Source organism: Symphalangus syndactylus, chromosome 2 (assembly GCF_028878055.3).
Source record: "Symphalangus syndactylus isolate Jambi chromosome 2, NHGRI_mSymSyn1-v2.1_pri, whole genome shotgun sequence".
NCBI classification, from domain to species: domain Eukaryota; kingdom Metazoa; phylum Chordata; class Mammalia; order Primates; family Hylobatidae; genus Symphalangus; species Symphalangus syndactylus.
The window spans coordinates 134,491,854-134,518,625 of record NC_072424.2 but is presented as its reverse complement, the minus strand read 5'-3'; the positions used below and the strand labels follow the sequence as shown (position 1 = coordinate 134,518,625).

General features: G+C 41.1%; 1 long non-coding RNA gene across 2 annotated transcripts in view; it reads left to right on the top strand.

The window, feature by feature from the left end:
* The window catches only part of LOC134735766 (uncharacterized), a 152,781-nt gene that overhangs the window by 42,204 nt on the left and 83,805 nt on the right, over nucleotides 1-26,772 (top strand). For both annotated transcript variants that reach the window (XR_010119208.1, XR_010119209.1), the window contains exon 4: nucleotides 16,522-16,639. This is a non-coding gene — a long non-coding RNA (uncharacterized lncRNA). The remainder of the gene's footprint in view (nucleotides 1-16,521; nucleotides 16,640-26,772) is intronic.

Below are 26,772 nucleotides of genomic sequence, written 5' to 3'. Positions count from 1 at the left end.
TGGCTGAGAAATAAAGATAGAAAACTATAGCTCACATTGTCTCAAATCTTTGTAAAAAATATTTCATAGTAAAATTACAGACAGATTATAAATAATTTTATTGCCAAGTTATCCATGTGAAAATTTAATTAACATAAATTACACGTTGCAGTAAAAATGATCTCTATAATGGCCAAATTTCGGCTTTTACAGTCTTTTGCTTTCAATATGATGTCATCTTTGCCAGAATGATCTGAAAAAGGGCCTTCACTCTTAGAGCTAATTTCTTTATAGGAGTTCTAGTTCTTAGGTTGTAGTAAAGATAGAGGAACCTCATTAATTCTCACTTTGCTAATCCATAAACTCTGTAATTTCCACAAAAATTCCTCAGCAATATCATTTTACTTTACAGGAAACATTTTATAGCCAGGAGCTCTAGACATCTCCAATCACTAAGAATCCATTATTTTTGCCAAATATACTACAGGCCATTCACTAGCTGTCATAAAATATTATGACTCAACTACATTTATCTAAGTAAACTAATAAAGCAAATATCACGATTCCAAATTCAGATGTGAAAAAATCATGTGCACATATTCACATATTTCCCTACATTATGTGTGTATGTGTGTGTGAGATTGTTATAATGATAACCCCTAATTGTGAATTACACTTCACTGTATTCATGTCTCTTTGCTACACCTTCAGACATAAGGAGAATTACATTTTTTCCTATCCTTTGACTGCAAGCTGCTCTTGTGACTTGATTTGACCAATGGAATCTGGCAGAAGTGACACTGGATGTCTTCTGAGGCCAGGCTTATAGAGGCTAGGGAGCTTCTGCTTTTGGTCTCTTGTAACCCTGAGACTCCCATGCTGTGAACAATTATGCTCACGAAGAAAGACTTCTGCAGAGAAAGGCCCAGGTAAGCTCAGTCCTAGTCAACTGCCAGTGGACTATACGCAGGCAAGTCCAGAAAAGAATTCCTCAGCCAACCTATAGAATCATGACAAATAATAAATTGCGGTTGTTAGAAACCATGAAGTTTTAGGGTGTTTTGTATGAGGATGTCCAATTGTTCCAGCACCATTTTTGGAAAAGGCTATTTTTGCTCCATTGTGTTGCCTTTGCTTTTTGTCAGAGAAACTGATGTAGAAATTGTTATCTGACACTAGATGCAAGTGTAGCAAAATCCTAAAACATGTGATAATGGTTTGGTGACGGGGCATCAGGTAGAGGCTGCAATAGAAGCAAGAAGTTTGTTAGCAGATGCTGGAAGAACAATGAGGAAATGGATATTGTTAAGACTTCAGAAAAATTTAAGGAGGTACCTAACAGACTCTCTCACCAGACAAAGAATCTTAAGGGCATTGTTTCATAGCAACTCGACATGTTCAAAGTAGAGGTATGTCTTGAAAATAATTATAGATATACCTTTTGGGCTTGGAGAGAAACTATAAAGTTAATAGGAAACCCACAGAGTTTTTCGAGAGTATTGTATTTATGAGAGCACTGTCAGCTTGGACTGAAAGGGAAAGAGGGAATTCAAAATTAAAAAGAGGCCTCTGGACTCCCAACTTTCCACTGGCGGAAAGAAGACTAAGAAAGTTTCTTAGCTGCAAACGTGGGCCATTGTTGGAGATAAATGAAAGGTGTCTCAGAAGGTAATGCCACAAGGCTAGGACAGAACCAAGAGCTGGGAAGAATAAGAATGGAGAGAACCAATCTTAGTGAGCAGAATTGGCCCCCAGTAAAGGAACATTCTTTATTCCCAGAAGGGAAGGTCTGAAACATGTGCCCAGCTGGATTTCAAGAGTGTTATGGGCCAGTGACAGTTCCGTGCCTCCCATCCCCTTGTTTTTGAGTGGAAGTATCAATTGCTGTTATCTTATCCCTGTCTTTCCATTGTATATTTGGTGTCTGTGGGGCAGATAACTGTTTTTAGTTCACAGAGCTCTAGATTAAGAGTTGCTCATCAAAGAGCCATTCTTTGGTAGCCTCATCTGTATTGGTACTTGATGATCTGCATGAGATCATGGGCTCTGAGCCTGATGCTGGGATTAGATGAGACTTTGGGGATTTGCATGTGAAGGAGACATGAATCAACGGGACCGAAGGAAGCTGTGGCATAACAATATTTAAAATAATGGCCCCTGATGAATCATGTCTTTTTGTGTTCATGCCTTTTGGCAATGTGACTTTGCTGCTCCTCTCATCAAGAGGTGGCATCTAGTTTCTCACTCCTTCAGTATGGGCTGGGTGAATGGACTGGCTCTGACTAGTGGAACATAACAGTAGCACACTGTCCAGCTTCTGAGGCTAGAGCCTAAAAGGCTTGGAGCCTCTGCTTTTATGGCTCGGACTTTGGAGGTCACCGTGCCGTGAAAAACTCAACATAAAAGACTGTATGGAGAGAGAGAGGCGCAGCTCTTTCAGCCGACTCAGCAGAGCACAGTATCCAGCTGGTCCACCAGCAGAATATGGTTGGATAAGTCAGCCCAGTGGGAGCAACGGAACTTCTTGGCCAAGCCCTAGAATCACAAGTAATAATAAACTGTTGTTATTTTAAACCACTAGATTTTGGGTGTTGCTTGTTATGTAGCAATAGATACCTGGTACGAATTACAATTTAGAACTGGTTGTTGTGAATAAAGATTTCCTTAATTATTTTATTTATTAACGTCTAATTTAATTTAATTTTTTTGAGATGGGGTCTCTCTCTGTTGACCAGGCTAGAGTGCAGTGATCTCGGCTCACTGCAACCTCTGCCTCCTGGGTTCAAGCAATTATTGTGCCTCAGCCTCCTGAGTAGCTGGGATTACAGGTGCCTGCCACCATGCCCAGGTAAATTTTGTATTTTTAGTACAGACAGGGTTTCATCATGTTGGCCAGGCTGGTCTCGAACTCCTGAGCTCAGGCAATCCACCCGCCCCGACCTCCCAAAGTGCTGGGATTATAGGCGTGAGCCACTGCGCCTGGCCTCCTTAATTATTTTTGCCTGCTTGTAGTAATATAGCTCCTTGATGTGTGGCTTGGTTGATAGTGTGATGCCCTTGGCTGCTGGAAGTTAAGTTAAAGCTGGAAAACCTTAAGAAGAAAGGGTCAAAGAAACGTAAAGTGTTACAGGGTCCAAATTTAGTTGCTCAGGAGCTGCAACTATAATCTCGGAGACCTGCTGGCATTGCCAAATTAAGCCACAATTTTAGAGTTGACTCCATCTGAAATAAAATCCTAGCTCTGGCACTCATTAACTTTTTAAACAAATTGGTAAATTTTATATTTTAGGGCAGTTTTAGGTTCACAGAAAAATTGAACTTAAAGTACAAAGAGTTTCCGTATACCCCGTCCCCATACACGCATACCTTCCCCACTGTTGACATCTCCCAACACAGTGGTACATTCGTCACAGTTTGTAAACCTACAATGACATGTTAATATCACCCAAAGTCCATATTTTACATTAGGCTTCACTCTTGGTGTTGTACATCCTATGGGTTTTGAGGTGTATAATGACATGCATCCACCATGGTAGTGTTATACAGCAGAGTTTCACTGCTCTAGAATTCCTGTGTGCTCTCCTTGTTCATCTCTCCCTTCTTCCTAATCCCTGGAAACCATTTGTCTTTTTACTCCATTGTTTTTCCTTTTCCAGAATATTATGTAGTTGGAATCACACGACTTGTGGCCTTTTCAGATTGACTTCTTTCACTTGTAAAATGCATTCAAGACGGGGCGCGGTGGCTCACGCCTGTAATCTCAGCACTTTGGGTGGCTGAGGCGGGCGGATCATGAGGTGAGGAGATTGAGACCATCCTGGCCAGCCTGGTGAAACCCCGTCTCTACTAAAATACAAAAAATTAGCCGGCATGGTGGTGAGCCCCTGTAGTCCCAGGTACTCGGGAGGCTGAGGCAGGGGAATTGCTTGAACCCGGGAGGCAGAGATTGCAGTGAGCTGAGATCATGCCACTGCACTCCAGCCTGGTGACAGAGTGAGACTCCGTCTCAAAAAAAAATGCATTCAGGCTTCCTTCATATATTTGCATGGCTTGATAGCTCTTTTTGTTGCTGTTGTTGCAAAATAATATTCCACTGTCTGGATGCACCTCAGTTTATTTATTTATTTATCTATTGAAGGACATCTTGGTTGCTTCCAAGTTTTGGCAATTGTGAATAAAGCTGCTATAAACATTCATGTGCATAAACGTAAGTTTTCACTTAATTTGGGGAAATACTAAAGATTGCTAGATCATATGATAAGAGTGTATTTAGTTTTGTAAGAAACTGCCAAACTGTCTTCCAAAGTGGCTATTTTGCATTCCCACGAGCAAAGAAGGAGAGTTCTTTTTGCTCCACATCGTCACCAGCATTTGGTGGTGTCAGTGTTTTGGATTTTGGCCATTTTAATAGGTATATAGTGGTATCTCATTTTTATTTTAACTTGAAATGTCCTAATGACATGTGGTGTTGAACGTATTTCCATATGCTTATTTGCCATCTGTGTATTTTCTCTTGTGAGTTATCTGTTCAGGCTTTTCACCCATTTTTTAATTAGGTTCTTCTTTTTTTATTGTTTAATTTTAAGAGTTCTTTGTGTATTTTGGATAACAGTCCTTCATCAGATGTGTCTTTTGCAGGCCAGGTGTGATGATGGCTCACACCTGTAATCCTAGCATTTTGTAATCCCCCTGCCAAGGTGGGCAGATTGCCTGAGCTCAAAAGTTGAAGGCCAGCCTGGGCAGCATGGTGAAACCCTGTCTCTGCTAAAATACAAAAAATTAGCTGGGCGTGGTGGCATGTGCCTGTAGTCCCAGCTACTCAGGAGGCTGAGGCATGAGGATTGCTTGAATCCGGGAGGCAGAGGTTGCAGTGAGACGAGATTGCACCACTGCACTCCAGCCTGGTCGACAGAGCAAGACTCTGTCTCAAAAAAAAAAAAAAAGATTTGTCTTTTGCAAATTTTTTCACCTAGTGTGTGGCTTGTCTTTTTATTCTCTTGACATTGTCCTTCCCAGAGCAGGAGTTTTACCTATTTAAAATTGATATATCATAGTTGTATACATTTTGGGGTACATGTGATATTTTGATACATATATACAATGTCAGGGCAATTAGGCAATTGGGATATCCATCACCTCAAACACGTAACTCTTCTCTGTGTTGGGAGCATTACAATTCTTCTCTTCTCACTATTTTGAAATATATAATAAATTATTGTTAACTATACTTTTCCTAGTATACTATCAAATACTAGAACTTATTCCTTCTGTCTAACTATATTTTTGTACTCATTAACCAACTTCCCTTCATTCCTCCCACCCCATTACCCTTCCCATCCTCTGGTAAACACCATTCTACTCTCTACCTCCATGAGATCTGCTTTTATGGCTCCCACATTTGAGTGAGAACATGTGATATTTGTCTTTCTGTACCTGGCTTACTTCACTTAACATAATGACTTCCATTCCATCCATGTTGTTGCAAAAGACAGGACTTCATTCTTTTTTATGGCTGAATAATATTCCAACGTGTATATGTACCACATTTTCTTTATCCTTTCATCTGTTGATTGACACTTAGGTTGATTCCATATCTTGGCTATTGTGAATAGCGCTGCAAGAAACATGCAAGTGCAGATAACACTTTGATTTACTGATTTCCTTTCTTTTGGATGCATACCTAGCAGTGGGATTGCTGGGTTGTATGGTAGCTCTATTTTTAGTGTTTTGAGAAACCTCTATATTGTTCTCCATAGTGGCTGTACTTTACATTCCCACCTACAGTGCATGATGGTTACCCTTTCTGCACATCCTCCCCAGCATGTTATGCCTTCTTGATAAAAGACATTTTAACAAGCAAGATGATATCTCATTTTACTTTTGATTTGCATTTCTGTAATGGTTAGTGATGCTGAGCATTTTCTCATATACCCAGTGGCCATTTTTATGTCTTCTTTTGAGAAATACCTATTCAAATCTTTTGCCCATGTTTTAATTGGATTATTTGTTTTTTTTCCTATTGATTTGTGTGAGCTCCTTATGTATACTGGTTATTAATTCCTTGTCAGATAGGTAGTGTGCAAATATTTTCTCCCATTTGGTGGGCTGTCGCTTCACTTTATTGATTGTTTCCTTTGCTGTGTGGAAGCTTTTCAGCTTGGCGTGATCCCATTTACTTATTTTTCCTTTTGTTGCCTGTGCATTTGAGCTCTTACACAAGAAATCTTTGCCCAAACCAACATCCTGGAGGGTTTCCCCAATGTTTTCTTCTAGTAGTTTCATAGTTTTAGGTTTTGGAGTTAAGTCTTTAATCCATTTTGATTTGATTTTTTTCTATGGTGAGAGATAGATAGGGGTCTAGTTTCACTCTTCTTCCTATGGATATCCAGTTTTCCCAGGACCATTTATTAAAGAAACTGCCCCTCCCTTAGTGTATGTTCTTGGCATTTTGGCTGAAAATAAGTTGGCTGTAAGTGCATGGATTAATTTCTGGGTTCTCTATTCTGTTCCATTGGTCTATGTGTCTGTTTTTATTGCAGCACCATGTGGTTTTGGTTACTGTAGCTTTGTAGCATAATTTGAAGTCAGGCAGAGCGATAGCTCTAGCTTTGTTCTTTTTGCTCTAGATTGCTTTAACTGTTTGGGGTCTTTTGTGGCTTCATATGAATTTTAGGATTCTTTTCCTATTTCTGTAAAGAATGTCATTGGTATTTTGGTAGAGATTGCATTGAATCTGTAGATTGCTTTGGGTAGTATGGATATTTTAACAGTGTTGATTCTTGCGATCCATAAACGTGTCATATCTTTCCATTTCTTGGTGTCTTCCTCAATTTCTGTTTTTTTTTTTTTTTTTTTTTTTTGAGACAGAGTCTCGCTCTGTCTCCCAGGCTGGAGTGCAGTGGCATGATCTCGGCTCACTGAAAGCTCTGCCTCCCGGGTCCATGCCATTCTCCTGTCTCAGCCTCCCAAGTAGCTGGGACTACAGGTGCCCACCACCACGCCCAGCTAATTTTTTGTATTTTTAGTAGAGACCGGGTTTCACTGTGTTAGCCAGGATGATCTCGATCTCCTGACCTTGTCATCCACCTGCCTTGGCATCCCAAAGTGCTCAGATCTTCCTCAATTTCTTTCATCAGCGTTTTATAGTTTTCATTGATGAGAACTTTCACTTCTTGAGTTAAGTTTATTTCTAGGGATGAGGACTTTCCTAGTTAAGTTTATTTCTTCAGTTAAGTTTATTTTTAGATATTTTATTTTATTTGTAGCTATTGAAAATGGAATTACTTTCTTAGTTTCTTTTTCAGACTGTTTGCTACTGGCATATAGAAATGCTACTGATTCTTGTATGTTGATTTTGTATCCTGCAACTTTACTGAATTTGTTTATCGGTGCTAATAGTTTTGGGTGGATGCAGTCTTTAGGTTCTTCTAAATATAAGAGCCCATCATCTGCAAACAAAGATAACTTGACTTCTTCCTTTCCAGTTTGGATTCCCTTTATATTTTTTTTCTTGTCTAATTGCTCTGGCTAAGACTTCTAGTGCTGTGTTGAGTAAAATTGGTGAAAGGGGGCATCCTTGTCTTGTTCCAGATTTTAGAGTAAAGGCTTTCAGTTTTTCCTCATTCAGTATGACAACAACTGTGGGTTTGTCATATATGGCTTTTATTGTGTTGGAGTATGTTCTTTCTATACCGAGTTTGTTGAGAGTTTTTATCATGGAAGGATGTTGAATTTTATTGAATGTCTTTTCAGCATCTATCAAAATGGTCATGTGGTTTTTGTCATTCATTCTGTTGATATGATTGATTTGCATATGTTGAACCATCTATGCATCCCTGGGATAAATCCCAATTGATCATGATGAATGATCTTTTTAATGTGTTGAATTCAGTTTGTTAGTATTTTGTTGAAGATTTTTTTTTACTTTTTAATATTCACCTTTATCCAGCAACCTCACTATAATCACGTTTTAGTTCTAGAAGGGGTTTTTTTTGGTCTTTAAAAATTTTTTTCTAGACAGTCATGTAATCTGAGAATGAATACAGTTTTATTTCTTCCTTCCCAATCTGCATACACTTTATTTCCTTTTATTGTCTTGTTGCATTAGGTAGGGCTTCCAGTATAGCGTTGAAAATCAGTGACGAGAGGGGACATCCTTGCCTGTTTGTGATCTTAGTGGGAAAGTTCTGAGTTTCTCATCATTAAGTATGATGTTAGCTGTAGGTTTTTGGTAGATGTTCTTTATCATGTTGAGGAGCTTCTCTCTATTCCTAGTTTGCTGAGAGTTTTAATCATAAATGGGTATTGGATTTTGTCAAATGCTTTTCCTGCATCTATTGATATGATTATGTGATTTTTCTTCTTTAGCCTGTTGATGTGATGGATTACATTAACAGATTTTTTGAATAGTAAACTGGTCTTGCATATCTGGGATAAATTCCACTTGGTTGTGCATGATTCTTTTTGTACATTGTTGGATTTGATTTGCTAATATTTCGTTGAGGAGTTTTGCTTCTGTGCTCTTGAGAGATGTTGGTCTGTAGATTTCTTTTCTTGTAATGTCTTTGTCTGATTTTGGTATTGGGGTAATACTGACCTCATAGAATGAGTTAGGAAGTATTGTCTCTGTTTCCACCTTCTGGAAGAGGGTATATCTATATTATAAATCATATAGGTATAATTTCTAATTTAACTGTTTGGTAGAATTCATCAGTGAACCCATCTGGGTTTGATAGTTTCACTCTTACAAGGTGCTTTATACAACGAAATTTTAAATTATTGATTCAATTTCTTTAATAAGTATAGGTCTATACAGATTGTCTATTTATTCTTGTGTGAGTTTTGGCAGATTGTGCCTTTTAAGAAATTAGCAAATTTCATCTAGGTTATAAAATTTGTGGGTGGGGATTGATCATAATATTCCTTTATTATCCTTTTAATGTCCATGGGATCTGTAGTGACATTCTCTCTTTCATTTGCAATACTAGTAATTTGTGTTCTCTCTCTCTCTTTTTAAAAAAATTTAGTCTGTCTAGAGGTTTATCAATTTTATTGATCTCTCCAAAGGACAAGATTTTACTACTGGTTGCTTTTCTCTGTGATGATGATTTTATTATTATTTTGAGATGGAGTCTCACTCTGTAGCCCAGGATGGAGTGCAGTGGCATGATCTCGGCTCACTGCAACCTCCACCTCCTGGGTTAAGCGATTCTCCTGCCTCAGCCTCCCAAGTAGCTGGGACTACAGGTGCCCACCATCATGCCCAGCTATTTTTTTTTATTTTTAGTAGAGGCAGGGTTTCACCATCCTGGCCAGGCTGATCTCAAACTCCTGACCTCGTAATCCACTTGCCTCAGCCTCCCAAAGTGCTGGGATTACAGGCGTGAGCCACTGTCCCTGGCCATAGTTTCCATTCTTTTAAATTTGTTAAGATATATTTTATGGCCTAAGATAGAACAGAATGTGGCCTATCTTGAAGAATGTTCCATGTGAATTTGAGAAAAATGTATAATTTGCTGTTGTTGGATAAAGTAGTCTATAGATGTAAATTATATCCAGTTGATTGATGGTGCTGTTGAGTTCAGCTATGTCCTTACTGATTTTATTTTTATGCCTGTTGGATCTGTCCATTTCTGATAAAGGTGTGTTAAAGTGTCCAAATATAATAGTGCTTTTATCTATTCTGCTTTGCAGTTTGATCAGTTTTTGCTGCATGTATTTTGGCACTCCGTTAGGTGCATGTACACTAAGGATTGTTATGTCTTCTCTGAGTATTGACTTCTCAATTATCATTATCATTATGTAATGTCCCTCTTTATTCCTGATAACTTTCTTTGCGCTGAAATCTGTTCTGTTGAAATTAAAGTAACTACTCTCACTTTCCCTTGATTAGTGTTGGAATGGTAAATCTTTCTTCATCCCCTTACTTTTAATCTACTTATGTATTTATGTTTAAAGTGGGTTTCTTTATACAACATGTAGTTGGGTCATATTTTATTTTATTTTATTATACTTTAAGTTCTAGGGTACATGTGCACAATGTGCAGGTTTGTTACATAGGTATACATGTGCTATGTTGGTTTGCTGCACCTATTAACTCGTCATTTACATTAGGTATTTCTCCTAATGCTATCCCTCCCCTAGCCCCCTACCCCACGACTGGCCCGGTGTGTGATGTTCCCTGCCCTGTGTCCAAGTGTTCTCATTGTTCAGTTCCCACCTATGAGTGAGAACATGTGGTGTTTGGTTTTCTGTCCTTGCGATAGTTTGCTGAGAATGATGGTATCCAGCTTCATCCATGTCCCTGCAAAGGACATGAACTCATCCTTTTTTATGGCTGCATAGTGTTTCATGATGTATATGTACCACATTTTCTTAATCCGGTCTATCATTGATGGACATTTGGGTTGGTTCCAAGTCTTTGCTATTGTGAATAGTGCCTCAATAAACATATGTGTGCATGTGTCTTTATAGTAGCATGATTTATAATCCATTGCGTATATACCCAGTAATGGGATGGCTGGGTTAAATGGTATTTCTAGTTCTAGATCCTTGAGGAATCGCCACCCTGTCTTCCACAATGGTTGAACTAGTTTACACTCCCACCAACGGTGTAAAAGTGTTCCTATTTCTCCACATCCTCTCCAGCATCTCTTGTTTCCTGACTTTTTAATGATCACCATTCTAACTGGTGTGAGATGGTATGGTTTTGATTTGCCTTTCTCTGATGACCGGTGATGATGAGCATTTTTTCATGTGTCTGTTGGCTGCATAAATGTCTTCTTTTGAGAAGCATCTGTTCATATCCTTTGCCCACTTTTTGTTGGGGTTGTTTTTTTCTTGTAAATTTAAGTTCTTTGTAGATTCTGGATATTAGCCCTTTGTCAGATGGGTAGATTGCAAAAATTTTCTCGCACTCTGTAGGTTGCCTGTTCACTCTGATGGTAGTTTCTTTTGTCATGCAGAAGCTCTTTAGTTTAATTAGATCCCATTTGTCGATTTTGGCTTTTGTTGCCATTGCTTTTGGTGTTTTAGTCTTGAAGTCCTTGTGCATGCCTAGGTTTTCTTCTAGGATGAATGGTATTGCCTAGGTTTTCTTCTAGGATTTTAATGGTTTTAGGTCTAACATTTAAGTCTTTAATCCATCTTGAATTAATTTTTGTATAAGGCGTAAGGAAGGGATCCAGTTTCAGCTTTCTACATATGGCTAGCCAGTTTTCCCAGCACCATTTATTAAATAGGGAATCCTTTTCCCATATCTTGTTTTTGTCAGGTTTGTCAAAGATCAGGTGGTTGTAGATGTGTGGTGTCATTTCTGAGGCTTCTGGTCTGTTCCATTGGTCTATATCTCTGTTTTGGTACCAGCACCATGCTGTTTTGGTTACTATAGCCTTGTAGTATGGTTTGAAGTCAGGTAGTGTGATGCCTCCAGCTTTGTTCTTTTTACTTAGGATTGTCTTGGCAATGTGGGCTCTTTTTTGGTTCCATATGAACTTTGAAGTAGTTTTTTCCAATTCTGTGAAGAAAGTCATTGGTAGCTTCATGGGGATGGCATTGAATCTATAAATTACCTTGGGGAGTATGGCCATTTTCATGATATTGATTCTTCCTATCTATGCGCATGGAATGTTCTTCCATTTGTTTGTGTCCTCTTGTATTTTGTTAAGCAGTGGTTTGTAGTTCTCCTTGAGGTCCTTCACATCCCTTGTATGTTAGATTCCAAGATATTTTATTCTCTTTGAAGCAATTGTGAATGGGAGTTCACTCATGATTTGGCTCTCTGTTTGTTTGTTATTGGTGTTTAGGAATGCTTGTGATTTTTGCACAATGATTTTGTATTCTGAGACTTTGCTGAAGTTGCTTACCAGCTTAAGGAGATTTTGGGCTGAGACGATGGGGTTTTCTAAATATACAATCATGTCATCTGCAAACAGGGACAATTTGACTTCCTTTTATCCTAATTGAATACCCTTTATTTCTTTCTCTTGCCTGATTGCCCTGGTCAGAACTTCCAACACTATGTTGAACAGGAATGGTGAGAGAAGGCATCTCTGTCTTGTGCCAGTTTTCAAAGGGAATGCTTCCAGTTTTTGCCTATTCAGTATGATATTGGCTGTAGATTTGTTACAAGTAGCTCTTATTGTTTTGAGATACATTCCATCAACACCTAGTTTTTTGAGAGTTTTTAGCATGAAGGGCTATTGAATTTTGTCAAAGGCCTTTTCTGCATCTGTTGAGATAATCATGTTGTTTTTGTCTTTGGTTCTGTTTATGTGATGGATTACGTTTATTGATTTGCATTTGTTGAACCAGCCTTGCATCCCAGGGATGAAGATGACTTGATTGTGGTGGGTAAGCTTTTTGATGTGCTGCTGGATTCAGTGTGCCAGTATTTTACTCAGAAGTTTTGCATTGATGTTCATCAGGGATATTGGTCTAAAATTCTCTTTTTTTTTGTTGTGTCTCTGCCAGGCTTTGGTATCAGGATGATGCTGGCCTCATCAAATGAGTTAGGGAGGATTCCCTCTTTTTCTATTGATTGGAATAGTGATTGGAATAGTTTCAGAAGAAATGGTACCAGCTCCTCTTTGTACCTCGTAGAATTTGGCTGTGAATCTATCTGGTCCTGGACTTTTTTTGGTTGGTAAGCTATTAATTATTGCCTCAATTTCAGAGCCTGTTATTGGTCTATTCAGAGATTCAACTTCTTCCTGATTTAGCCTTGGGATAGTGTATGTGTCGAGGAATTTGTCCATTTCTTCTAGATTTTCTAGTTTATTTGCATTGAGGTGTTTATAGTATTCTCTGATGGTAGTTTGTATTTCTGTGGGATCAGTGGTGATATCTCCTTTATAATTTTTTATTTTTTAGTTTTTATTTATTTTTCTTTTTGAGGTGGAGTCTAGCTCTGTTGCCCAGGCTGGAGAGCAGTGGTGCGATCTCAGCTCACTGCAAGCTCCGCCTCCTGGGTTCATGCCATTCTCCTGCCTCAGCCTCCTGAGTAGCTGGGACTACAGATGCCCACCACCACGCTCCGCTAATTTTTTTGTATTTTTAGTAGAGATGGGGTTTCACCATGTTAGCCAGGATGATCTCAATCTCCTGACCTCATGATCCACCTGCCTCGGCCTCCCAAAGTGCTGGGATTACGGGCGTGAGCCACCGCACCCAGCCGCCTTTGTCATTTTTTATTGCTTCTATTTGATTCTTCTCTCTTTTCTTCTTTATTAGTCTTGCTAGCAGTCTATGAATTTTGTTGATCTTTTCAAAAAACCAGCTCCTGGATTCATTGATTGTTTGAAGGGTTTCTTTGTGTCTCTATCTCCTTCAGTTCTGCTCTGATCTTAGTTATTTCTTGCCTTCTGCTAGCTTTTGTATTTGTTTGCTCTTGCTTCTCTAGTTCTTCTAATTGTGATGTTGGGGTGTCAATTTTAGATCTTTCCTGCTTTCTCTTGTGGGCCTTTAGTGCTATAAATTTCCCTCTACACCCTGCTTTAAATGTGTCCCAGAGATTCTGGCACACTGTGTCTTTGTTCTCATTGGTTTCAAAGAACATCTTTATTTCCACCTTCATTTTGTTATTTACCCAGTAGTCATTCAGGAGCAGGTTGTTCAGTTTCCATGTAGTCGTGCGATTTTGAGTGAATTTCTTAATCCTGAGTTCTAATTTGATTGCACTGTGGTCTGAGAGACAGTTTGTTGTGATTTCTGTTCTTTTACATTTGCTCAGGAGTGCTTTACTATCATCTATGTGGTCAATTTTGGAATAAGTGTGATGTGGTGCTGAGAAGAATGTATATTCTGTTGATTTGGGATGGAGAGTTCTGTAGATGTCTATTAGGTCTGCTTGGTGCAGAGCTGAGTTCAAGTCCTGGATATCCTTGTTAACCTTCTGTCTCATTGATCTGTCTAATATTGACAGTGGGGTGTTAAAGTCTCCCATTATTATTGTGTGGGAGTCTAAGTCTCTTTGTAGGTCTCTAAGGACTTGCTTTATGAATCTGGGTGCTCCTGTATTGGGTGCCTATATATTTAGGATAGTTAGCTCTTCTTGTTGAATTGATCCCTTTACCATTATGTAATGGCCTTCTTTGTCTCTTTTGATCTTTGTTGGCTTAAAGTCTGTTTTATCAGAGACTAGGATTGCAACCCCTGCTTTTTTTTGCTTTCCATTTGCTTGGTAGAACTTCCTCCATCCCTTTATTTTGAGCCTATGTGTGTCTCTGCATATGAGATGGGTCTACTGAATACAGCATACTGATGGGTCTTGACTCTTTATCCAATTTGCCAGTCTGTGTCTTTTAATTGTGGCATTTAGCCCATTTACATTTAAAGTTAATATTGTTATGTGTGAATTTGATCCTGTCATTATGATGTTAACTGGTTATTTTGCCTGGTAGTTGATGCAGTTTCTTCCTAGCATCAATGGTCTTTACAATTTGGCATGTTTTTTCAGTGGCTGGTACTGGTTGTTCCTTTCCATGTTCAGTGCTTCCTTCAGGAGCTCTTGTAAGGCAGGCCTGGTGGTGACAAAATCTCTCAGCATTTGCTTGTCTGTAAAGGATTTTATTTCTCCGTCACTTATGAAGCTTAGTTTGGCTGGATATGAAATTCTGGGTTGAAAATTCTTTTCTTTAAGAATGTTGACTATTGGCCCCCAGTCTCTTCTGGCTTGTAGAGCTTCTGCCAAGAGATCAGCTGTTAGTCTGATGGGCTTCCCTTTGTGGATAACCCGACCTTTCTCTCTGGCTGCACCCAACATTTTTTTCCTTCATTTCAACCTTGGTGAATCTGACAATTATGTGTCTTGGAGTTGCTCTTCTCAAGGAATATCTTTGTGGTGTTCTCTGTATTTCCTGAATTTGAATGTTGGCCTGCCTTGCTAGGTTGGGGAAGTTCTCCTGGATAATATCCCGAAGAGTGTTTTCCAACTTGGTTCCATTCTCCCCATCACTTTCAGGTACACCAATCAAACATAGATTTGGTCTTTTCACATAGTCCCATATTTCTTGGAGGCTTTGTTCGTTTCTTTTTACTCTTTTTTCTCTAAACTTCTCTTCTCAGTTTATTTCATTCATTTGATCTTCAATCACTGATACCCTTTCTTCCACTTGATCAAATTGGCTACTGAAACTTGTGCAGGCATCACGTAGTTCTCGTGCCGTGGTCTTCAGCTCCATCAGGTCATTTAAGATCTTCTCTATACTGTTTATTTTAGCTACCCATCCTTCTAATCTTTTTTCAAGGTTTTCAGCTTCCTCATGATGGTTTTGAACATCCTCCTTTAGCTCGGAGAAGTTTGTTATTACCGACCTTCTGAAGCCTACTTCTGTCAACTCGTCAAAGTCATTCTCTGTCCTGCTTTGTTCCATTGCTGGCGAGGAGCTGCGATCCTTTGAAGGAGAAGAGGCACTCTGGTTTTTAGAATTTTCAGCTTTTCTGCTCTGGTTTCTCCCCATCTTTGTGTTTTTATCTACCTTTGGTCTTTGATGTTGGTGACCTACAGATGGGGTTTTGGTGTGGATGTTCTTTTTGTTGATATTGATGCTATTCCTTTATGTTTGTTAGTTTTCCTTCTAACAGATATTTAAGCTCCAGGTCTGTTGGAGTTTGCTGGAGGTCCACTCCAGACACTGTTTGCCTGGGTATCACCAGCGGAGGCTGCAGAACGGCAAATATTGCTGCCTGATCCTTCTTCTGGAAGCTTTGTCTCAGAGGGGCACCCACCTCTATGAGGTGTCAGTTGGCCCCTACTGGGAGGTGTCTCCCAGTTAGTCTACACGGGGGTCAGGGACCCACTTGAGGAGGCAGTCTGTCCGTTCTTAGAGATCAAACACCATGCTGAGAGAACCACTGCTCTCTTCAGAGCTGTCAGACAGGGATGTTTAAGTCTGAATAAATTTCTGCTGCCTTTTGTTCAGCTATGCCCTGCCCCCAGAGGTGGGGTCTACAGAGGCAGTAGGCCTTGTTGAGCTGTGGTGGCCTCCGCCCCATTCTAGCTTCCCTTCCGCTTTGTTTACCTACTCAAGCCTCAGCAATGGCAGATGCCCCTCCCCCTGCCAGGCTGCTGCCTTGCCGGTTGATCTCAGACTGCTGCGCTAGCAATGAGCAAGGCTCCATGGGCGTGGGACTCACCGAGCTAGGCACAGGATATGATCTCCTGGTGTGCCATTTGCTAAGACCATTGGAAAAGTGCAGTATTTGGGCAGAATTGCCCCGTTTTTCCAGGTACAGTCTGTCACGGCTTCCCTTGGCTAGGAAAGGGAAATCTCCTGACTCCTTGCACTTCCCAGCTGAGGCAACAGCCTGCCCTGCTTCAGCTTGCCCTCTGTGGGCTGCACCTACTATCCAACCAGTCCCAATGAGACGAACCAGGTACCTCAGTTGGAAATGCAGAAATCACCCATCTTCTGTGTTGATCATGCTGGGAACTGCAGACTGGAGCTGTTCCTATTCAGCCATCTTGGAACGGTCCTGGGTCATGTGTTTTGATGACTTTGAATATCTATCTTTTTCTTTCTCTTTTTTCTTTTTTTGAGACAGGGTCTGGCTCTGTCACTGCAGCTGGAGTGCGGTGCTATGAACTTGGCTCACTGCAGCCTTGACCTCCTAGGCTCAAATGATCCTCCCACCTCACTCTCCAGAGAAGTTGGGACTACAGGTGTGTACCACCATGCTTGGCTAGTTTTTGTATTTTTTTGTAGAGATGAGATTTTCGCCATGTTGCCCAGGATGATCTTGAATTCCTGGGCTTAAGAGATCTGCTTGGCTTGGTCTCCCAGTATGCTGGGATTACAGGCATAAGCCACCACACCCAGCTCTTTATTAATCTTTTAAGTGGTGTAGGTAGACCATTGACATTTGAAGTGATTATTGATATAGTTGAATTGATGTCTGCCATATTTGTTATTGTTTTCTATTGGTTGCTGTTGTTCTTTGTTCCTGTTTTTGTCTTCCATACTTTTTTTGCCCTTTGTAGTTTGTTTTTTAAATTTCTATTTTAATTTTTTAAAAAATTTAATGCATTTTAAAACTTACAGGAACAGCACAGAAGACAGACAATATTAGAAACATGTACTGTCATGTAGGATAACTCAGAATAGTGAATGAATGGGGTCTACTGTATGATAAAAATGCTACAAACCCCATTTGCTTGCTGTCCATAGAAGCTGAATTGTTTTAAAAAAATCCAAATGCTGGCATTATCCAGAAAAATTTAACAGGTTTGTTTATAATTATTATAAAGTTGAACTGCTGAAACTTGTTCACTGAAACATTTTGACTTGCATTAATGCCTTGTGTCCCTGCATTTATATTAAAAATTCACACACAAATAAAAATGGAAAAACTGCCAATACCTGATTTAAGTCCTGTATTTTTCCATTCACAATCACATTCTTAGGTTCCTTTTGACCCCAGGGAAAAAAAAAACCTAACATTCAGAACTATCACTAACAGGTGGTGAAGAGAATTTTTTTTTTTTTTTTTTGAGAATGAAATGTTTCCCATCATAGTGATCTTATCCACGTTCTCCACATATGGGGCATATTAGCCGGATGTCTTTTGGCACATTGTTACACGTTTGGCATGGACAGCACACAAGTTAATGTTTTCAGAAAGGCATCGCTTGACTCCTGCAAAGCACCAATAGTTGCGGTCTGGAAGCGCAGATCTGTTTTAAAGTCCTGAGCAATTTCTCACACCAGATGCTCTGAAGGAAGTTTGTGAAACAGGAATTCTTGGACTTCAGATGACGTCTGATTTCCTGGAGTGCCACAGTACCGGGCCTGGGACGATGAGGTTCCTCCACCCCTCCGGTAGAGGGCGCACTCTGCAAGCAGCTTTTGCAGCCGGTGGCTTCCTGGGCGCTTTACATTGGTGGCCTTGTGGGCAGTCCGCTTTGTGGGAGCCCAGGTGTGGAGACCTCCTGGCTCTAGCCCCATCTCCTTCATGGAGCGCACAGAGGTAGAGGAGGCGCTGGTGTTAGACAACGAAGGTGGGGCAAGAGAGGCTCCTTTTGCAGTTTTAATTAAGCATTTTATATGATTCCATTTTCTCTCCTTTTTCAGCATATCAATTACACTTTTTAAAAAAAAATTGGGTTGCCTGGCCAGGCGTGGTGGCTCACGCTTGTAATCCCAGCACTTTGGGAGGCCAAGGCGGGTGGATCACGAGGGCAGGAGATCAAGACCATCCTGGATAACACAGTGAAACCCCGTCTCTACTAAAAATACAAAAAAAATTAGCTGGGCGTGGTGGCCGGCGCCTGTAGTCCCAGCTACTTGGGAAGCTGAGGCAGGAGAATGGCGTGAACCCGGGAGGCGGAGCTTGCAGTGAGCCGAGATTGCACCACTGCACTCCAGCCTGGGCGACAGAGCGAGACTCCCTGTCAAAAAAAAAAAAAAAAAAAATTGGGTTGCCTGAGAGCTCACAATATACATACACAATTAATCTAACTTCACTTTCAAATTACACTATATTGCATCAGGAGTAATGCAAATATCTTTTTAAAAATTTATTTATGTATTTCTTTTTTTGAGACAGGGTCTTGCTGTGTCACCCAGGCTAGAGTGCAGTGGAGCGATCTTGGCTCACTGCAGTCTCCACTTCCCAGGTTCAAACGATTCTCCTGCCTCAGCCTCCTGAGTAGCAGGGATTACAGGCATGCACCACCATGCCTGGCTAATTTTTTTCTGTATTTTTAGTAGAGATGGGATTTCACCATGTTGGCCAGGCTGATCTCAAACTCCTGACCTCAGATGATCTGCCTGCCCTGGCCTCCCTTGGGATTACAGGTGTGAGCCACTGCATCTGGCCACAAATATCTTATCACAAAACACAGTCCTAATTCCACTTTTGTGTCCATTGTAGCATTGCTGTCATTCATTTCACTTATACATAAGCATACAGAAACACACACGCATATGCATACACAAGCATGTATACACATACACACAAAAGCATACAGAAATAAATATATTGTTGTTATTATTTTAAACAAGTCATTATCTTTTAGATCAATTAAGAATGAGAAAAATACATTTTTTTATTTTGCCTTCACTTATTCCTTCTCTGATGCTCTTCCTTTTCTTTTGCAGATCTGACTTTCTGACCTATATCAGTGTTTATTTTCTCTCTGAAGAACTTCTTTTAAAATTTATTGCAAACCAGTGCTACTGGCAACAATTTCCCTCAATTTTTGTTTGTCTGAGAAAGTCTTTATTTCTACTTCACTTTTGAAGGATAATTTTACAGGGTAGGATTTTAGGTTGGTGTTCTTTTTTTTTTTTTTTTTCCTCTTAACACTAAATATTTCACTCCAGTCTCTTCTTGCTTTCATGTTTCTGAGAAGTCTGATGTAATTCTTATCTTATTCATTCTTATCTTATCTTATCTTAGTTCCTCCATAGGTAAGGTTTTTTGTTTTTTTTTTTTAAACTTCTGGCATCTTTCAAGATTTTTTCCTTTTGATTTTTCTGAAGTTTGAATATGATGTGCTCAGGTATAGTTTTTTTTTTTTTTTTTTTTTTTTTTTAGACAGTCTTGCTCTGTCACCCAGGCTGGAGTGCAGTGGTGTGATCTTGGCTCACTGCAAGCTCCACCTTCCGGGTTCATGCCATTCTCCTGCCTCAGCCTCCCGAGTAGCTGGGACTACAGGCGCCCGCAACCACGCCCTGCTAATTTTTTTGTATTTTTAGTAAAGACGGGGTTTCACTGTGTTAGTCAGGATGGTCCGGATCTCCTGACCTTGTGATCTGCCTGCCTTGGCCTCCCAAAGTGCTGGGATTACAGGTGTGAGCCACCAAGCCTGGCCTACTCAGGTATAGTTTTTTTCCTTTTTGCATTTATCCAGCTTTATGTTCTCTGGCTTCCTGGATCTGTGGTTTAGTGTCTGACATTAATTTGAGGGAAATTCACAGTCATTATTGCTTCAAATATTGCTTCTGTTCCTTTCTCTTTTTTCTCCTTCTGGGATTCTCCTTATGCATGTATTACACCTTTTGTAAGTGTCCCATAGTTCTCTGATGTTCTGTTCAGTGTTTTTCAGTCTTTTTTATTCCTCTTTGTGTTTCAGTTTGGAAGTTTTTGTTATCATATCTCCCAGCTCAGAGATTTTTTTCCTTGGCCATGTCCAGTCTCCTTGTGAGCATGTCAAAGGCATTCTTCATCTCTGTTACAGTGTTTTTAATCTTTAGTATTTCTTTTTGATTCCTTTGTGGAATTTCCATCTCTATGCCTACATTATCCAAGTGTTCTTACATGTTGTCTACTTTCTTCATTAAAGCCCTTTGCATATTAACTTATATGAGGGAGTAGGAGTTGGGATTTTCCCTTGCTCCACGTGGAAGGCTACAGCAGGCTGGGATTGGTTATTTCCCTTCTCCAGGTCTGTTAGGCTCTGAAAAGCACCCGACAGGTGCGGCTCGGGTAAAACAGTTTTTCTTGAGGGCAGGTCTTGTTAGAGGAACAGAATGCTCTGTTTTATCTCAAAATGGTTCCTTTTCTCCTCCCCCTGCTGGAAGCTCAAGAGGGTTTTCTTTCTTTAACATTCACTGTGCAGCTGCTGGAGCTCCTAAAGGTAAACTTACAGAAGTGTGGGGGCCCCCTGTGACTGGGTCATCCTGGAATTTTTAACTCTCAGACCTGTCCACACTGAGCCTCCAACAATTTATCAATTACAGTCCAGGGTTTTCCACCCTGGTACTGGTTCCCATAGCGGTTTCTGCTCTGGTAATTTGTGATTCTCTGTATCTGCCTGCCTGCCTCTCTAATTTTGGGGCAGCAGTGTGCCCTTGACCTCATTTCTCTGAGGGCTATAATACGAGTCATTGACTTCGCAGTTTGTAAATCTCCTGGCATAGATGCTTGATAGATGGTAGCTGCGGTGGGGGGACTCTCTGAAGCTCAACGTTTCATTTGGGCAGTGGTGTGGGGTTGGAACTTGTCCATGCTCTCTACTCAATGCCCTTATCGCTAGGATGCTCAGCGTTTTCCTGGTACCCTTGCTGTTTCCTGGGTTATTGGGGGCAAAGGAAGTACGTTCCTCCTACAGCAACAGTGGCTTCCCAAGCTCCTCTTTGTAGCATCAATTTTTGTCAAACCAGAGGCATGAGTTGACCATCCCACCATGGGCAGGAAGGTATGAGCTCCCTCCCCTTGGACCAAAGGCTTCAGCTTACCCATGAATCTAAAGAGCAGAGCACAAAGAGTGACAAGGCAGCAGCAGCAAACCACGGCACAATTTATGGAGCATGGAAAAGACTCTGGAGCTTCCCATTGGTATTTAAGCCACATTCTGAGGCTCAGCAAACAATCACTGTCAGGCACATTATCTTTGAATACAAAGGACAACAAAGTGTAATACAGTCTGCAGTTCAGCCCAACATTCTTGTCGGTCCTTTCCAATTTTTTATTTTTCTCACTACTTGACAATATTATGATTTCTTCCTACAGGGGATGAAACTACAAGCCCCTGCCTATTTCCCTGCTTGGCTATTATTTGAGGTTCTATTATAAGCCTCTGGCAGGCCGCCGCAGACATATAAATCTTTTTTTTTTTTTTTTTCCAAGGCTACACACGTGGTACTCAGTTTCCATTCATCTTTTGTCCACTCTGGTCAGGGATGGTGCTGACGACAGACCCCAAGATCTCAGTAATCTTGGGAATTAGATTGAGGTTTCAGAACTCGTGATTGCAGAGTCAAATCATGCAGACTTGGCAAAGCTGTCCCTGCCAAACGCCCCTTTTATCTGAATTAAAAAACATGGTGCCAGATTCCAAGCTGTGTACTCATTCCAAAAAGTCTTATGTTTTCTGGCATCATTTAACTTTTAGGTCAACAGAGTTTAAAAAATAGCTTTGCCTTTTTCCATTAACACCTAATAAGACCCTATGTAGTTTTAGAAAAGCACTGTGAATATTACAGTATTTTGTATTTGGAAAAAAAAAAAACAAAAAAATCTATTTCCTCTTAAAAAAAACTGAGGAGCAAGTAAGCGAGCAGACTTAGTGTTCATAGCAATATTACATGTTTTTAAGTTAAGGTATTTTTCAAGATAAAAATGCATTTTAAATATTACTGTTTTTGTATTTAGCTATGGTATGTGGTTTATTCTGCAACTTTAATGACCCTTAAAGGAATGGGTGATTTTGTGCTTATCTTAGAGGGCATGGGTTAATAAAGGTTGAAAAGACTGTTGTAGATTTCAGTTTTATTATGAATTCCTTGCTCATTTAAAGTGATAGTTACCATCTACGTCTTTTCTGAGAGAGACACCAAGGTGCAGGTAGGTTCATTACAGAAAAACACAGTATGTTGAAAAAACTTTGTTCTGTGAATTGATTGGGCCAAATTTCTGGATTTGAAGGGAATTGGAAGGGAGCTCCAGTGCTGTGGAGGGCCCAGCAGAAACAGGGGCATGAGGCGTGGTGATGCTTCGCGCTGCCCCCACATCTGCCTTGCACTGCAGGTCAGTGTCTGTTCGAAGGAGTCACCAAGTGGGTGAGGGGTGGCCCCGGCTGGTGCTGCAGCCTGTGGTGCTCCTAAGTGGCAGTGACAGCTCATTCAGCAGCAGTGTGACCTTCAGGGGAATGCCTGCCACTCACCCACTTGGGAGAATCCCAGACTTTCAGGCCACAGGCTCCTTGCCTATAAAATGAGAGAGCTGGATTAGATGATTTGCAGGGTCCTCCTCCAGTCTAAGATGCTATGATTCTATGAAATTAAGCCCATTTGATCTAAGATTGGAACCAAAAACCTTCTGCGTGTGTGTATGATGGAGGAATGGATTGTAATGCAGATAGGATAAAACACTCCTTTTAGCCTTATTTTTGCCTTTCCCTTTCCCCATTTCAAAGGTGTTTTTTTTTTCCCTCGGTGCATATTATCTGCTCTGTGCTGAGCAGGTTCAGAAAAGTATAAACCATATTCCTTCCCTTAGGATGCTTAACATTTCGTGGAGGAAGTCACTAACATATGAAATAGTAACATGGAGCCACAGATAATTCTTTTTTTTTTTTTTTTTTTGAGACAGGGTCTCATTCTGTTGCCCAGGCTGTAGTGCAATGTTTTGATCTCTGCTTACTGCAACCTCCATTTCGCATGCTCAAGCTATCCTCCTGCCTGAGCCTCTACCTCCCAAGTAGCTGGAATTACAGGCTCACACCACCACACCCAACTAATTTTTGTGTATATATATATATGTGTGTATATATCTATATATATATTTTGAAACAGGGTCTTGCTCTGTTGCCCAGGCTGGAGTGCAGTGGCTCGATCTCCACTTACTGCAACCTCTGCCTCCGGGGTTCAAGTGATTCTCCCACCTCAGCCTCTTGAGTAGCTATGACTACAGGTGTGCACCACCATGCTTGGCTAATTTTTTTTATTTTTATTTTTGTATTTTTTGGTGGAGACAGGGCCTCACCATGTTGGCCCAGGCTGGTCTCGAACTCCTGACCTCAAGTGATCTGCCTGCCTTGGTCTCCCAATGTTCTGGGATTACAGGTGTGAGCCACCATGCCCAGTCTAATTTTTGTATGTTTTGTAGAGATGGGGTCTAGCCATGTTGCCCAGGCTGGTCTCAAACTCCTGAGCTCAAGCGATCCACCTGCCTTGGCCTCCCAAAGTGCTGGGATTACAGGTGTGAGCTACTGCACCTGGCCAGCCATATAAAATTCCGGGTGGAAGGGAACGGTAGCGCAGAATTAAGAGGAACAGGTTCAAGTTTTCACTCTAATACCACCTTGTCAGTGGGGTTGAGCCCCACTACCTCTTTATTACTGCAGTTTACACCTTGGTGTTTCCCCCAGCTCTGCTAATCAGCTTTAGCCTACTCTCCTTTGTTTTTTCTTTGCTTTTGTTGACTAATATATCCTAAGTGCCTAGAACAGTGCCTCAATAAATTAGGCACTGAAATAGACATTTGTTGAAGGAATGAATGGATGGATGAGGTTAAGTAGGGACAGAAAGCAGAAACAGAGAGGTGGGATTTAGGTGGGCCTCAAAGGCTGGGCACATACACCTTTGTAGAGAGGGACAAGGCCCCTATAAGTGATAGGGCTCCTTATACTGTTAGATTGACAGGTCTCTGTTTTGAGCACTGTTTGTTGAGATGAAACTCTTGGAAAAATCCTGAAGACCTCCGATCCCGTGTTCTCCATGGACACATTAAGCCCCTGCAGAGGCCATTGTGATTGTAATTGAACTTTTTTACTTTGAACAGTAAGATATCACTGGGTGGGTCCTCCATCCTGTGGCTATCTTTCTGTCCAGGCAAGCCATTGTTAGAAATGTCTCTCCGTGCTCAAACAGCAATAGCTACTCCTGGGCACGTCCTGGGCACCTTGCAGAGCAGAGTGAGGTGAGCACTAAGGGACCTGAGGATCTTCCAATCTGGTGGTTCCCCAATGTTGGCTACATATTAGGATTCCCTAGGGAGCTTTTAAAACCTACTGGGGCTTTGGCCTCCACCTCCTCCCCCAGATTCTCACTTAATTAGTCTGGGAAGGAGGGGCCCAGGCACCATAGTTAGTTTACAAGTTCCCCAGGTGATTCTAATATGCAGCCATGGTCAGAGCCACCGAATACTTCTAGCTCTCTCATTTGATTAGTGAGGGAGCCCAGGCCCAGAGAAATCAAGCGGCTTGTCTAAAGGTGACAGGTTGTTATTACCTTCAGGTGGCCATCAGAGGAGCTGCACAGAATGTCTTTGGACTGACAATTTTCAGTTTGCCAGATTCTATGGCGAATTACATGAATCTAGGCTAGATAATTAAGTCATAGACACAGAGCACGTATTAGAGATGTGCAAGGTACCGATCTGGCTGATTAGAAGACAGGTAATAAAGGCTCAGACGTGTGTACCATGAGGACCCCCATGTCACAGGTGCCAATAATAAGTGACTCAGAGCCCTCGATGGACCACAGATAAAGGCATTGGAAATGATCAACACTGCAGGTCACCAAAGGGAATTGTCCTGGCTTGGCTGTTTCCTGGAGAGCTTTGTTTGCAGAGCTCATGGTCTTTACAGGCTGTGCTCTGGGTGTCCTAGTACTGTCAGGGTGTGGGTGCTTCTTCCTCTCAAAGAGAGGCCTTTCTGTGTCTGATCTTGCAGTAGGGGACCACGCCATCGCAGAAGAAAAGCCAAGGTTTGCTTTTCCACAGGGTGCTCACAATCATACCAGAAAAAAGTAATGAACAAAACAACCTTTGCTACCAATGTGCTGTTCTCAGAAAGATACATCGTGGAGGAACAAGCGTCTCTGTCACTTAGGATGACTGGGTCTCCCCCAACGAGCCCTTATATCCAGTCAGTGATGGTTACAAAAATACTGACTCCCAGCAAGAAGAAAAATTAAAGGAGAAAGTGTCTTGAGAGGCCAGGGCACCAGGAGGAAAGACCCACTTCCAGTGATTTTTCTTTCTGGACCTAATGGGACACCAAGGGGTGCTCTGTCTTAAAGCCAGGCACAGGTGGGGCTGAGCACCTTTGTTCCCACTTTTAGTGTTCTCTGCTTTTGCAGCTCCTGGGCTCCGTGGCTGTTCTGTGAGAAGGAACTGTGGTAGTCCCTGCTGAAGGCAGCTGCCCTAAAAGAGAAAACTGTGGTCAGTGGTCTACACCATCAATACTTCAGGCTGTGGGGAGGATATTGAGCTGTGGAAAAGATATGTAAGAGGTTGTTTCTTGGGTAGGGGGAATTCATTCAAGAGACATAGATCAAGTTCTTACTTGAGAGTCTGCTAAGCTTGGGGAGAGGGCAGTGGTTGTTTTCGATGTAACCAGAATCAAAAACAATGAGCTGGACAGGAGAGGATAAATGCATTTCTCTCTCCCTTTCTGCTTGTGGAAATAATTATTGGGGAAAGAAGGCCCTGTCTAGGAATTTGATCTGGTCCAAAGAACGTATAAACCATAATTTTAGAGTTGTGTCTTCTTTGTGAAATTAAGAGGGAAGATGAGGGAAAGATGATTGGTGTTGCCAAAGGACAGTTCTCGGATATAGCATCCTTGTTCTCATGGAGCTTATAGCCTGGTGGGGAAGACGTACAATACGCAAATAACAAACTACACACACACACACACAAATACACACACATACACACGTACTTCTGTATGTGTGCTGATAACGTCAAGGAAGAAAAATGAATCAGGGGAAGGGTTGGAGGATATTTTAGATAGGGTGGTGGGGAAAGGCCTTTGAAGATGTGAATTTGAGCAAAGACTAAGGGAAGTAAGAATTTGGCTACATGGAGTAAGGGCATGCTAGCCAGAAGGAAGAGCCGTCACAAAGACCTTCAAGGATGAAGCACTGGCATCTAGCATTGAGAAAACATCACAAGCAAGGGCAAGAGTGCAATGGTTAGTGGTCACCTCTGACCAAGATCAAAGAGGAGTCCAAGGAGGTGGTGGTACCTAGATTAAACCTTGCAAGATTTGTACGATTTCAATAGGCTGGATTCTGAGCAACCCAAGGGAAGAATGATGCCCTGATGTTCACAAGACCTTACACAAAGGAGATGTTCAATAATATTTATGGAACAAGGGAAAAGGTGGAGAGGAGGAAGGTATGAAAGAAAAAGGGAATGCTTCAAATAAAGATGTAGAGGTGGAAACTGTGGGTTAGATTCTGGGAATGGTGGAGTTCGGTTGGAATATCCATTATGTAAAGGATGCAAAAATTGGTCATGAAAAATGTCGGTTGATGAACTGATAATAAACGGCAAGAATACTAAATTCTGAAGCTTGGACTGTGTTGTGCAGGCAAGGAGGAGTCATGGTGGGCTTTTGAA